General features: G+C 34.2%; 2 long non-coding RNA genes across 9 annotated transcripts in view; one reads left to right on the forward strand and one right to left on the reverse strand.

Annotated features, from left to right (window-relative positions):
- Nucleotides 1-15,709, forward strand: part of LOC114676273 (uncharacterized) — a 123,753-nt gene that overhangs the window by 86,409 nt on the left and 21,635 nt on the right. The window lies entirely within an intron of this gene.
- The window catches only part of LOC106997085 (uncharacterized), a 219,838-nt gene that overhangs the window by 58,337 nt on the left and 145,792 nt on the right, over nt 1-15,709 (reverse strand). The window lies entirely within an intron of this gene.

Genomic DNA, 15,709 nt, shown 5'->3' on the forward strand with positions numbered 1-15,709 from the left:
ATGTGGTTCCTGTACTTAGCGTTACTAATTATATTGCTATGAACTAATGGTGTTAAAAATAGCAATAGCCATCAACTACCAATTAATGCTTAATGAGAGCATATAAACCCTGGCATTGTAATGAATTTCAAAATTATTGTTGCTTGTATTCCTTTTGCAATTGTGCAAAAATGGGTGTAACCAGTAACCACTGAAGTAGGGCATTGATTGAAAGCATAGTTACCACATCATTGCAGGAAAATCAAGAGAAGAAATAAATGGCTCCTTTAAGGAATATACATGTTTCCTTTTAATCTTACAATTCAACACATAGATTTTGGGAAAGATTCTGTTCTAGTTACACATATAAAAACACAACTGAAGCATGATTTGTAAAGATGTTTCAAACCCATGAATAAAATAGGACATTTTTTAAAACTTTGGAAGACGAGTTTCTATAAAAGAACCAGTGAACAAATCATTTATCCTAGAATTTACATAGGGTATAATATCTCAGAAGTTCAGACAGAAGATAGAGATATTAGCTAGGTTAGGCTGGATTATGCTACAGTAACAAATACCCACTAATGGCTTAACATACAAAAATCTATTTCTTGCTTACTCTATATGTCCAGCATTGTCACTTAGGGACTAATGCTCACTAGTTACTCAGGAATCCAGGGTGAAAGAGATTCCATCTTTTCATGTATTTTCATTACCTGCAGAGGGAACTGGGAAAATTGTTTTCTGTCTATTATTTCTATCCAAAAGTGACTTATATTACTTTAGATGACATTTCACTGGAAAAAAAGGCATATGCTTGTGTCTAAGTACAAACTGATGGAGAATGACAGCAAGAAAGAGAATAACTAGAATACCAAGAGACAACTATGTATGTTTTAGTACTTTGGCACTGTTTTAATGACCAAAGCAGGAAAACTTTCTCTAAAATGGAAAACTTCACTGGGGAACTGTCTGGTGGTGAGGGAATATTGAATAAACACCTATACATCTCTCTGAGTCTCTGGAAATATGTTCTTTGACCTTGTCACTAAGAAAGTCATTTCCTACAATGGGCTATGGGTATTTTCCTAGCAGTACACAGAACTGTGGTATTTATCTTTTCAACTTCAAAAAGATACTTTAATATTTTATCTTGACAGCAGCCTTTTCATCCCTTGGTCCCAGTCAAAACTATAGTGAACTTCAGGAATAGTAAAGAGTAGAAGTCACCTTAGAATGGGATAAGAAAAGGAGTAGCTTAGCCAATAAAGTGGCTAATGATGTGAGCATGTTATGTGTATGTGTTGGTGTATTGTCAAAGCAGCACAAAAATATGCTTAAGAAATCCACAATAATTATGCCAATTAGATACTAAAGAAGTGTTATAAATACGAATATACCACCCCAAAACATGGCAGTGACAGAGTTCATGAGATGGCACCCCAGAATATACCCAAAATGTAAGTTTTGGTGTATTGACTATTTTGAGGTTGAGGCATTTTGAAAAACAGCAAATGAAAGGAGAATCTTTCTTTGAACTCCCTTTGCCTACCTAAAGACAAATCCTCCAAAATAAACTCCATTGTCATAAACCATCTCCCCAGGAGTTTCATCAACTAGGAAGATGGACTCTTATTACAGGAGCAGAAACTAGAAGTTGACACCACACTGACAAACGTTGTCTAAATCTGTCATTATCACCCATCTATTCTTCTAAGGGCCCATTCATCTTTCCTAAAAAAATCATTTATTCTCCCCTAAGTAACCAACATCTCTCTTCCCTTTCACTATTAAGATGGTATGTAAACTCTCACATCTCATGGTTTTGCGAGGTATTCTTTTTTTCCTACAACTCCCTTGTGGACATATTAAAAATTAATAAAGTTACATGCCTTTTCTCTTGCTAATCTGCCTGTTCTCAGTGTTTGTTTGTTTTGTTTGTACACCCAGCTACCAACCCTAGAATGATAAAGTATTTATTTCCCTGCAGTAGACTAAAAAAGACACTAAAGAAGACTCGCAAGACTTAACCACAGCTCTTACAAATCTACACTTTACTGAAAGAGAAGGATAAAATATAGCATCAGCATTATAGTAAGAACATGCACCACAGCCAAAGGCTATCTTACAGCAAGGGGTCCAGAGTGGTCTGATGCAGGCTCCAATTGTCCTCTTTCTGCAAGGCCATACTGGATGCACTTTCTGACTTGCATCAGTGACATCCAACATGTGCATGGAACATTTCAAAAACAGGGGCTCAAAATAAAGTCTTGGTTGGGTCTTCTCATATTCTGCTCATCCAAAAGGTCATCACTGTTATGCGACTTGCCATAATGGTGGAGCTCACTGGCATCACACCTGAACAGGGTATAAACTGTAAATCTTGCTGTTACTAATAGCCTATACTGACAAGCTGGAACAAACTGTCCTGAAACTTGTCTGATAATCATGGTGATAAATTTATACTATTAATTATGTTTTTTTCATCCCAAGGCCAAGGCTCAGCATCATTAAGGTATATCTCTTATAAAGCAACTTAGGACAATCCCAAAATAGAAGTATCACTCACAGCACAACATCCAAATAGGTTTCACAAACTGCTAAGCATATGAACCAAGAAGGACACTTATAGTATTAATAGAGCAATTCAAAATACTGGGGTTTAAGGATGAACATACTTCTGGGCAAGGGACATATCTGAATTGTCTGAAGTTATTTTCAAACTGCATCCCACCCCTCCTACTTCAGAGTCCTCTAAAACTTAATGACTGTTGTTGTGCTGAGGCACTGAAACTGAGGCTGGTATGTTTTAGGAGTACTTGCTCTTCTAGTTACTATTCTGTGTGAAACATATTGCCTCACAACTTAGAAATTTAAAATAACTGTTTTATTAGACTTGCTGAATTTATGCTTCAAGAATCTGGAAAGGGTTCTTCATGGTGGAGTATCTACTCTGCTATGTCTGGGACCTCAGCTAGAAGGACTTGAAGGCTGGGGGCTGGAATTTTCTCAAAGTCTCCATCAGTCACATGTCTGATGGTTGATGCTGGTTGCCAGCAAGGACTTCAGCTGTGCTCAGCCAGAACACCTACACACAACACCAACATCCACCAGCACCTCTCTCTGGGGTCACTTCACAGCAGGCAGCCAAATATTTCTTACATGGTGGCTCAGGGCTCCAAAATTGAGTGCGCGAAGAGAGAGGAAGTAGAAATGTCAGTTGCTTTTGTTTGTTTGTTTGTTTGTTTGTTTGTTTAAGTTCTGGAAACTAGTCCAGCATAACTTCCACTATGCTTCATCGGTCAAGCAGTCACAGGGTCCAAATTCCAGAGGTGGTACAAGACATAGATCCCACATCTCAACAGGGGGAGTATCAAAGAATTTGGGGGCTGTGTTTTAAAACTGTGACATCTGCCTACAATAAAGTGTTTTCAATGTTTGGCTTCCAGTCTTCAACTTTTATTCTCTTTTGCCAGACACCTAGTATAAGACCATAATACTTGCCTTTTTGGAAGTTTGCAATTAGAATTCACCCAAGCAGCCTTAAAAAAAAATCTATTGAGTAGTGAGACTGGGCTGTCAACAGAGGGTACGGCAGGTTCCACTACAAGTTCTTGAGAAAAGTTACTGAAAACTGATGCAACAAGATTGGAAATCTATTTTTGTAAATCATAGGCAACCACAACTACTGAAAACTGTTATATAATTTATGTAAATTATCTTCTAGAGAAAGAACACAAAAGTTCAGTGATCCTGAATTGAATTCACCTATCTAATAGAGCACTCATGGACAAGTCTCAAAAAGATGATAGATACTCATTTTGTGATTAAGTTTATTAAAAGGAGCAAAAAAGTATCAGTGCTCATTATATTTTGTTATTGTATATGATCAAATAAATGGGTCCCATCATAAAATTTGCTAAAATAAAGATAAAAATATTTTTACTTAATGTAGCTAAAGCTAGAGGTTAAAGTCTTTGATTACATTTTCACAAATTTGCTGGCACCGAAATTTTTAACAGTTGGGAAAGAAGACATGGTAGTTTGAAAGAGAATGATAACATATGTATTGATTCCATCATTGTAAGCTATATATATCTAACTTGCTATAAAAGCCTATTTCAATTGAAGAATATAAAATAACAAATCTGATTGCCTTTATATCCAAAAGAATTTTAGTTTGAATTTCAACATTCAAAGTATACATCCAATATGATTATACTAATTGATATTCTGCACAAACTCCATTGAAAATAAGCACACTAAATGATAACTACATTTCTTTGGATTCTTACATAGAGCTAGTTTTAGGATGGATATTTGGGTTATTTTCCCCAACTAATATTTTTATGTGGAAGTCTTACTCCATATCCTGAATAAGATGAGTTTCTTGAGCATGATATTTGTCTTCTCATTGACTTCAAAGATTTAGTTCAATGAACTGATTGGTTAGGAGTTGTTCCCTTTATTTCCCTATATGTTTTGTTCATTATTTTCAACTTTTGGCAGTTGGTTGATGGGTTGATGAATTATTCTGTCCGGATAGGAAGCTCTGCTTTTCAGACAAGGTTATATGTGTAGCTTGCCTAGAGGTGTGTCTGTTTTTATTTTTTCTTAAATTTAATTGTGAATTCTTCAAGACAGAAGAAAATGACATACTCTTATACAAAATATTGATAATTACACAATGGTATGCTAATTAGCTATGTGCCTCTAACTTAAAATAAAACACCAAATCTTAAAAATGAGAGAAAAAATCAATTTACATAAGCAAACAAAAATATAAAAATCATCAGAGGAAATTTCACAAAGCAATATATAGGATCTATTTTTCAAAGCTGTAAAATTTTATTAAAGAACATGATCACCGGCCGGGCGCGGTGGCTTAAGCCTGTAATCCCAGCACTTTGGGAGGCCGAGACGGGTGGATCACGAGGTCAGGAGATCGAGACCATCCTGGTGAACACAGTGAAACCCCGTCTCTACTAAAACTACAAAAAACTAGCCGGGCGAGGTGGCGGGAGCCTGTAGTCCCAGCTACTCGGCAGGCTGAGGCAGGAGAATGGCGTGAACCCGGGAGGCGGAGCTTGCAGTGAGCTGAGATCAGGCCACTGCACTCCAGCCTGGGCGACAGAGCGAGACTCCGTCTCAAAAAAAAAAAAAAAAAAAAAAAAAAAGAACATGATCATGTTTCTTAATGAAAAGATTATATATACAAATATATATACACACACATATATATATATATATATTCCAAACTAAATTATATTGGAGTTGATAGAATTATATTAAAGTTCACATTGAAAAATAAAAGTTCAAACAAATAAAAGACAGTTTTTGAAGACATACCTTACCAAATACCAAAGCCTACCATGAGGCTATTGTAATAATAGTCATAAGCACTTAAATATAAAAATAAGCCACTGGAATAGATTCAAAGATCTCCAAACAGAAAAGAATGTTTAGAAAAACACCAAATAACATAGATGGTATTCTATTTCAAATTTGATATCTTTGTATGTTAATATAAAATTTAAAAGTTAGAACCTCTACCAGAAACTATGAAAATAACTCCAAGTAGAATAAAGTTCTAAACCTCAGAAAACAAGTTAGAAAAATACTAGGAAATAATTTGATCTTAGAGTAAAGAGAATCTTCTTAAAGCAAACAATGAAACTCAATAAAATGAATCTCAAATAATGAAAAATGATCATAGAAAAGATAAATGTATATAACTACATAAGAATTAAACTGCATATCACAACAAACACCATAAATAAAAATATCTGCAACACAAATTATAAAAGTTTAATATCTATAAGTTATTAAATACTTACATACTGATAAGGAAACAATCTACAGAAGAAGAAATAAACATGGACAATAAGCATGAAATAAGATACTCAACCTCACTAGTAGTCAGGAACAAAACAGATTTAAACAACACAAAGTACAAAGAACCATTGAATTAACAAAAATTAAAAGAATTGTAATAACTACTATTAGTGAGTATAAATGGTAGAGGTATAAATTCTTAAAACCTTTTTATAAATAATCTAGCATCATAAATGAAAGCAAGACATATACACATTAATTGACCTAGCAGTATCACTTGTGGAAATCTACTCTACAGAAATAAAAGTGCTGCCAGTATGTAAAGATACATGGAGGCAGGTGCTTATCAGAGCTTTCCTTGAGCATCACAAATATTGGAAAATAACAATGACAAAAGCCATTATGTCCACTTATAGGAGAATGGTGAAATAGCTTCCAGGATGTCCACACTAAGAAATATTATGTAGTTATATGAAAGAAAGAGCTCTGTATATTGACTGACAAGGGCATCCAAGATATGTTAAATTAAAAAGCCAGCTTCACACTAGTTTTTCTACTGGAATCCTGTATCTGTTTAACCAGAGCAAGAGAAAGAGAGAGACAAAGAGAGAGGGGGGGAGAGAGAGAGAGAGAGAGAGAGAGAGAGAGAGAGAGGTAAAATATGTAAGAATGAAGTTTGTATAAAAAGGATATGGAAAGATCATATTAGGGTTAGTTAAATTTAAGGGGTGGAAATTGGGGCTAACAGAAGAGGAGGGAATAATTAGCAACTTTTTCATTATCTCTTGTTTATTTGACCATTTGTAATTAAAAAAAAAAAAAAAACTCAAAGGAGCCAGATGGCCTTGGATTCATTTTTAAAAGCAGGTCCCCACTTTGCCTATAAAGATATACATAAACTGAAAGTGAAGGGGCGGAAAAAGATATTTCATGCAACTGGAAACCAAAAAAGAGCAGGAGTAGCTATACTTGTATCAGATAAAATGAACTATATAGCAAAAACTGTAAAAAGACACAAAGGAGGTCACTCTATAGGGGTAAAGTAGTGAATTCAGCAAAAAAATATAATAATTATAAATATCTATGCACCCAACACTGGCGCTCCCAAGTATATAAAGCAGACATTAGTAGATCTAAAGGGGGAGATAGACAGCAATGCTATAATAGTAGGGGACTTTAACACCCCACTTGCAGTAATGGACAGATCATCCAGACAGAAAAACAACAAAGAAATGGAGTTTAACTACACACTAGACCTGATAGACCTTATTGACATTTACAAAACATTTCACCCAACTGCTACAGAATTCACATTTTCTTCATCAGCACATGAAAGAAGGATTCTCCAGGATTATCTCCAGATAATCTCTTAGGCCACAAAAAAAGTCTGAACAAATTCAAAAATGTAGCAATCATATTAAGTATCTTTTCTGACCACAATGAAATGAAACTAGAAATCTGTAACAAAAGAAACCTCAAAAACTTGACAAACACATGAAAATTAAACAACATGCTCCCGAGTGATCAATGGGTCAATGAAGAAATTTAACAAGGGAATTTAAAAATTTATTGAAACAAATGAAAATGGAGAAAAAACTTACCAAAATCTGTTGAAAAACAGTACTAAGAGGTAAGCTTATAGCAATAAATGCCTACATCAAAAACGTAGAAAAACTTCAAATAATCCTAACAACATATCTCAAGAAACTAGAAAAGCAAGAACAAACCAAACCCCAAATTAGTAGGGAAAAAGAAGAAATAAAGATCAGACCAGAAATCAATGAAATCAAGACAAAAACAAAACAAAAAACAACAACAACAAAAACTACAGACAGAGGGTCAACTAAATAAAAAGTTGTTTTATTGAAGAGTTAAATAAAATCCACAAACCATTAGGTAAACTAACGAATGAAAAAGACGAGACAATTTAAGTAAATAAAATCAGAAATGAAAAAGGCAATATAACAACTGAGACTACAAAAATGCAAAGAATCACCGGAGACTATGACGAACAACCATATGCAACTAATTGAAAAACCTAGTTGAAATGGATAAATTTGTGGACACATACAACCAAGATTTAATCTTAAAGAAAAAGAAAACCTCAACAAACTAATAAGTAACAAGATTGAACCTATAATAAAACACCTTCTATCGAAGAAAAATCTGGCACTTAATGGTTTCACAGACAAATTCTACCAAACATTTAAAGAGCTGAGACCAATTGTACTCAAACTTTTTTAAAAAATTGAAGAAATGGGCCAAGCACAGTGGCTCCTGCCTGTAATCTCAGCACTTTGGGAGGCCGAGGTGAGCCTCGGTCACCTGAGACCAGGAGTTCGAGATCAGCCTGGCCAACTTGGTGAAACCCTGTTTCTACTAAAAATGCAAAAATTAGCCAGGCGTGGTGGTGGGCGCTTGTAATCCCAGCTACTCGGGAGACTGAGGCAGGAGAATCGCTTGAACCCAGGAGGCAGAGGTGTCATGAGCCGAGATCACGCCAATGCACTCCAACCTGGGCGAGAGAGTGAGACCCTGTCTTTAAAAAAAAGAGAAAGAGAAGAAGAAGAAATGGGAATACTTTCAAACTCATTCTATAAGACCAGCATTACCCTGATACCAAAGTGAGACAAAGACAAAGACAAAAATAGGAAACTATAGGCCGATATCATAAATGAACATGAATGCAAAAGAAATCTTTAATAAAATACTAGCAGATCAAATTCAACAACACATTAAAAAGACTATTCATCATGATCAAGTGGGATTCATCCCAGGGAGGCAAGGATGTTCAACATATGCAAATTAGTGTAGCACATTAACAATACTAAGAACAGAAATTACGACTATTTAAATAGATGCCAAAAAAAGTATTTGATAACACTTAACATCCCTTCATAATAAAAACTCTCAAAAAACTTGGGTATAAAAGGAACAGAACTCAAAATAATAAAGGCCATATATGGCAAACCCACAGCTAACACTGTACTGAATAGGGAAAAACTGAAGACCTTTCCTCTAAGATCTGGAGCAAGACAAGGATGCCAAACTTCATTGCTTTTGTTCAACATACTATTATGATACATGCATTCAGTAAAGTTGCAGTATACAAAATTAATATATGAAAATCAGTAATATTTATGTATAAAAAGAGAACAAACTGAAAAATAAATCAAGAAAGCAGAATTCATTTAACCAAAGAAGTGAAAGGTCTATCAGAGGAAAACTATGAAACACTGATGACAGAAATTGAAGAGAGTATACAAAAAAAAGAAAAGATATTCCATGTTCATAGATTGGAGGAATTAATATTGTTAAAATGATAATACTACCTAAAGCAATTTACACCATCAAAATAGATATTCCAAGCTAAGTGATAACAAATCTTATCTAAATCCAGGAAAATTTCAGAGACTTGAGGCCTGGGCAAGTTGAGGGCAGCTCCTGAAGAATTGATCTCAGTTTCACACAATGATAAAGAAATGACTGAGAAACGTGCTAAGGTTGCTTGGCTCCTGTACCTGGTGGCAGGCAAGCATGTTGCCAGCATCCCTATGCACTGGGAGGATCTCTCAGGAGGACATAACATTCTGAAAAAGTGGAACAAGGAGCACTTCCAGCACATGACAGCTTCCTCATTCCACACAGGTGGCTTCATAAACAGTTGACTGTGCTTGTGGGAACCTTTGAGGCCTATAAGGCAGTTCCTCCCTCTGGGAGCATGCTGAGCTATCAACTGTTCTACTTATCTCTGCAAAGATATCTGCGTCTTATATTATTTAAAAAATTGTATGTTTTTCGAAAGCATCTGTTGGTGCCTTTCTGCCAATCACAATACTGCCTTATTGTGATTATCATGCATTTATAAAGTGAACTTCTAAGAAAATATAAACAACATGGCTTTTAAAACTTTCCAACTTTTATTTTAAGTTCAGGGGTACGTGCGCAGGATGTGCAGATTTGTCACATAGTTAAACATGTAAACATGGCTTATTTTCTTCTTTTTTTTTTTTATTGTGCTTTAAGTTCTAGGGTACATGTGCATAACGTGCAGGTTTGTTACATATGTATACTTGTGCCATGTTGCTGTGCTGCACCCATTAACTCATCAGCACCCATCAACTCGTCATTTACATCAGGTATAACTCCCAATGCAATCCCTCCCCACTCCCCCCTCCCCATGATAGGCCCCGGTGTGTGATGTTCCCCTTCCTGAGTCCAAGTGATCTCATTGTTCAGTTCCCACCTATGAGTGAGAACATGCGATGTTTGGTTTTCTGTTCTTGTGATAGTTTGCTAAGAATGATGGTTTCCAGCTGCATCCATGTCCCTACAAAGGACACAGACTCATCCTTTTTTATGGCTGCATAGTATTCCATGGTGTATATGTGCCACATTTTCTTAATCCAGTCTGCCACTGATTAAAGCTGAACTAATTTTTTTAAAAATTGTTTGCTTTCTAACTGACAAAATTCTTGTTTTCACATGCATGATGCAGTAAAATTATATTTACAGCTAGGATAATATTCAAAATATGTAACAGCTAGTATGTGTTTGGCATGGACTCGTCAGAACACATGCCATCCATAAACAACCAGTACTGGTAGATAGCAGTAAAACACCAGTCCTGTTTATAACTCTCTGTGAATAATTAGCACAAAATGAAAAATAGAAAGGGGATCAATAAGTCATTGGCATATCTATACTTCTCTGACAGATTTTTAAATGGCCAAAAGGTATTCCTAAAATAAATAACATTGTGCTAAAGGAACTTGTCTCCTCCCTAAGAGTTTTTCATATAAATAGAATTTATGGCGATAATATACTGGCAAGCAGCTGGTAGAAATACAGTAGCACATATAGTAGCATTGATGCACTTAAAATTAAGAATTGCAACATTAGTAAGCCTATTTGTTTGTATATACATTTATTTATATATACATTTATTTACACCTCACTTTGTTTTATGTAAACTTTGAAAAGGCCATATGATATAATGAATGAGAAGTTCACCAACTGCAGTTAATTCTAGAAAACACATTGAGTAAAAGAGAGCATAGCTTGAGACAAGTATATTTGAGTTATACTCAGAAATATACACTATAAATACAACATGGATAAATGATTTAATTGTACTTATTAGTGCATATGTAAAGTTAATTCAAATGATGCTCAGCAAAGGCAATAAAACATATAAACAAATATTCTATAACTTTCTCCATTCAGCTAAGCCATACGCTTTATTTTTGTCTGTATTATTTTGCTGTACATCTATACAAAATTTTGAGCCTAAATTCATTTGAGTTTAATTTTTCAAAAGTAGTAAATACTATGATTTATTATATTTTAATTTGCGTCTGTGCTTTTCCCAAAGGTAAAGGTAAAAGATCCAGTTTGGTCTCTGTACTTATACAATCCTCGACCTCTATTTATCATATAAACATTGGTGCTAATTAAAATAATGGATTCTTTTAGCAGCAAATTCCAACTAAACCCAGAATCACAGAATAATAATTTGTACCATATAGGGGAGATATTTTGTCAAACAATTGAGTATGTCTATACAGTTAGGCTTTTTTACTGCATTTCTTTATAGTATGCATATTAGGCATATTTTAAATCCCATGAGTCCTGCAGTAAATTTTCTACATTGTCAAATATTTTGTCCTTGACTGATTCTCAGCTTTAATACATTTTTATATTTGTAATTCATTTTTGTTTTAATGTTGTTTCTTCATGTCTAAAACTATGACTTCTAATCAATCTATTGATATTTTTATTTCTATATTATTTTGCAATTCATTGTAATTCATCACAGAACTTGACATATTTATTAACTATAAATGGGTTGTGGCCAAACTAAGTCATTAAATATGCTGTGTGACTTTCCCTAAAATATGCATGGCTCTTCTAACTAAAACAAATATTTATTTATGAAATTGCATAGGTTGTCTAACTCCTTGAACATTAGGAGATATAAAAGATACACACCATTATATTGAAAAACTCTGGCATGACAACTGTTTCAATTTAACCTTTGGATTTCAAGTTCTATTTTTATTATAATCCATATGTATGGATGTGTCAGCAAATGATCATGATCAAAGAGAACATTATGTATACTATATTCACATTACACATTTATCTTTCCAATAGGTCATGCATAAACGAGGAATAATACCATCAATAAACAAAACCTATACATAATAATATAAAATATTCATCTTTGCCAATAGTTTCAATCTCTATTCCACCAAATCATCCCAAAATTTGTTAATCAGCAGCAAAATGGACAGACTCAAAGGTCACACCCTTGCCTTGTCCATGCTCTAGAGGAAGTGTTAATGAGCATAAAATTAGCCAAAAGTTGGCAGCAGTTAGATGAAAGAGAAGCAGGAGGTCTGTGGACAATTCGCAAACTAATCACCTTCTGAGTAATTGGAAATAGGCCACCATCATTTTAAATTTAGTTACAGTCCAGTATTAATTTTTCCCGTGAGCACCTTTGTTGCACATTGCATAATATCTATTTCCATTTCTACCGTGACCACAAATTAAACTTGAATGATTTTATAATGATTTAAAGAAAAGCCTATAAAAATTCAAAAGCACACTCCTAGAACACCTTCCATGTGCTTGGATATATTCAAGGTTCAAGGAATACTGGGATGAACAAGATACATTTTCTTTCTTCATGTCACTTAAATTCTAGTGGAGAAGACCTATAATAAATAAGTCAATAGTCTCTTGCAAATTATTCTATCGCAGAGCAATATTGTTGGAAATAGGAGTTATGGAAGGCATATTGAGTCGGCTGAGGAGAAAGTGGGCGATGTCTAAAAAGGGTTAATACATAAGCTCAAAGTTTAGAAGAATAGGAAGAGGCTTCTTGTTCTAAGCCTGTGTCCAGGCAACATTTTCTCTACAATTTCTTTCAGATAAGTTGCTTTCCTGATTGCAACTATTCACACTCATCCATCTTTGCTTTTCTAAAATGCCATTTAAATATGCAACTGCCCTGATCCAAAATCTATTACAAAAAGAATCAGCTATTTAATGTGCATGACTTCCAATATCTGTTTTCAGCCCACAGCCCTACTCATCTTAATCTACAAAATACAACCCCCGGTTCATCAGACGAGCATTCTCATCTGCCATGTTCATTCACACACTGGGCTTCTATCGCTTAACCCTGCCCTTAACCCAACATGTTTTAGGAAGCCCAGCATGAGTACTACCTCCAGCTTTCTCTAAAATGGTGACACAACAGAAAAAAGATAAGCTTTGCAGTTAAATTCCCAGGTGAAAAGCTCCCGGGCCTCCCTAAAATCTAGTTTCCTCGTCTGCAGAATGAAATGAAATAATCAATACTGTCTCAAGAATATGGTGAAGAGAATACTGAACCCATACTAACCTTGTTTTGTTTTAATTTCTCTTTCATTTGTTGACATAATGTTATTTTTATCTTTATTTTATCTAATAATATTGAGGACATTTGTTAATTCTGTCACTCAAGCAAAATTGCAGTCCTATGAGAACATACACCGTATCTCTCTCTTCTGTGTTCCTTGCTACAGTGCTGGACATACTGAAAATGTTCAAAAACAAGAACTTACCAATTGATGAATGAGAAACATGATTGCCAATAAGTTAAAAGAAATAATTGAAAAACTAATTAATGTTCTGGATGTAGTACAAAGATGCTTCATCATAAGCATAACTGGTTATCAATGAAATCCAGCTTTGTCAAATAATTAAAAAAGAGAAATAAAATAATGTGAATAAGGTAGAAATATTTTACCAAAAATTTTAATATTTCCTAAAATTTAATTTGAGACATTCAGAAAGAAGAAAAGTATTTACATAAGAAACATAGAGGGCTGGGTGCAGTAGCTCATGCCTGTAATTCCAGCACTTTGGGAGGCCCAGGCAGGCAGATCACAAGGTCAGGAGTTCGAGACCAGACTGACCAATATAGTGAAACCCCATCTCTACTAAAAATAAAAACAAATAAAAAAATAAGCCTGGCGTGGTGGCACATGCCTGTAATCCCAGCTACTCAGGAGGTTGAAGCAGGAGAAGTGCTTGAACCTGGGAGCCGAGGTCACAGTGAGCTGAGATCATGCCACTGCACTCCAGCCTGAGCAATAGAGCAAGACTCTGTCTCAAAAAAAAAAAAAAGAAAAGAAAAAGAAAAAGAAAAAAAAAAAAGAAAAGAAAAGAAAGAAAGAAACATAGAAGAAATAGTTCAAAACAATAAAGATTAGCTATTTTGGCATAAAGCTATACTGAATCTATTATCAAATTCTCACATTTAGCCTCAGAAATGTAGGCTACATATGCTTGAAAATAATGGGTTTTTTTTCTACAAAGCAAGGTCACCATCTCTACAACTCAAAAAAAAGATAACAAAACTTTATATTTACACATTTAGAAAAAAACTAAAGGGAAAAAGTGCATTTTTAAAAATGCAGAATTTTCTAAGTTTTGAAAGGTAAGAAATATGTGTTTCATATTAAATAAAATATTAAACATCCATATTTCAAGTAATAGCGTGATATGCCCTCCTATCCCCATGCTGCTGGGATAATACAAATGTGTTTCCCATTTCATATTTCAGAATTAAACACAAAACACCATCTAATGAAGTTTGTAGGATATCTTATTCAAATAGTGATTCAGAGAATCCTGTAGATGAATAAAAATACATGATCAGAAATGCATGCACAGCAACTAAAACTCAACTACATAATTAGGGGATCTGTTTTGTGTCTAGCTCAAATTACATATTACTTGATAAATAAGTGTTTATCTGGTTATGAGACAAAATTCTCCCTCCTTTATGTCTGAATCCACATCTCTGATAATCAAAGAAGTATATACTTGATATACTTGAATCATGAGAAACATACTCACTGAGTTCTAGTAACATTATCCACCAAACTCTTAACACATTCATAATGGTTTATTTAAAATAAATATTTATTAAAAATTTAATAAAATGATGGTTATCATCGTCTGACTTGCAAGTAATAGGAGCTAAATTCAAATTCTGGCTTTTTCATTTGCCAACTTTACAGTACTACTTTAAAGAAGTTACTTAACCTCTCCAAGGCTTATTTTTATCATTTATAAAATGAGGTTAACAATACCACCACAGAGATCTTGAAAGAATTAAGTGTTCAATATATATAAATAACTGTTAAAACTAACTGCTTCCTGGCCCCAAAACTGAAAACCTTAAGGATGTATTATATAGAGAGTTTGCCTGTGCATCTGCCTCAGTACTTGGCAAAGTGACTGACTTATAATATAGATATAATATTTTATGAGTAAATTACATGAAAATAATTTGGGAGTTGAATGCAAAATATTTCTATATGCCTATACGCTTGCATGGTACCATCCAGAAAAGCTTTTCAGGATGTCATATTATTCTAAGCCATTGGCCAGGATGGAGGGAGAGAAGGATTTAATGAGATAAGGGGTTCCTCTGTGACTTTACTTTTGACATTTGAACAAGATCGTGCTGAAATTTAAATCTACTCATATAGATTTCAAGTTCACTTACATATATACTTAAAAACTCTCCTATGTTGTTCAGATAATTAAATTTATTGCTTTTCAGAATTTATGCAGAATTAAGAAGCAAAACTTTAAAAAATTATATGAGAATAAAGGACAGAAGGTGAGTATAGGAAGTAAAATTATCTCAATAATTTAGGTTATAAAAAATTCTCATATGAATGAGTTACAAAGTTCTCAAGCTTTATTTGAGGTAAGACACAAAACATGAAGCTGAGAATTGTAATTATTTCCTACAACAAAAAGGTAGAAATAATTTAACACATAATGTTCTAATGATGTGACATTTATTCATTGAATATATATT

The sequence above is a fragment of the Macaca mulatta genome, chromosome 2 (genome assembly GCF_049350105.2).
Source record: "Macaca mulatta isolate MMU2019108-1 chromosome 2, T2T-MMU8v2.0, whole genome shotgun sequence".
NCBI classification, from domain to species: Eukaryota; Metazoa; Chordata; class Mammalia; order Primates; family Cercopithecidae; genus Macaca; species Macaca mulatta.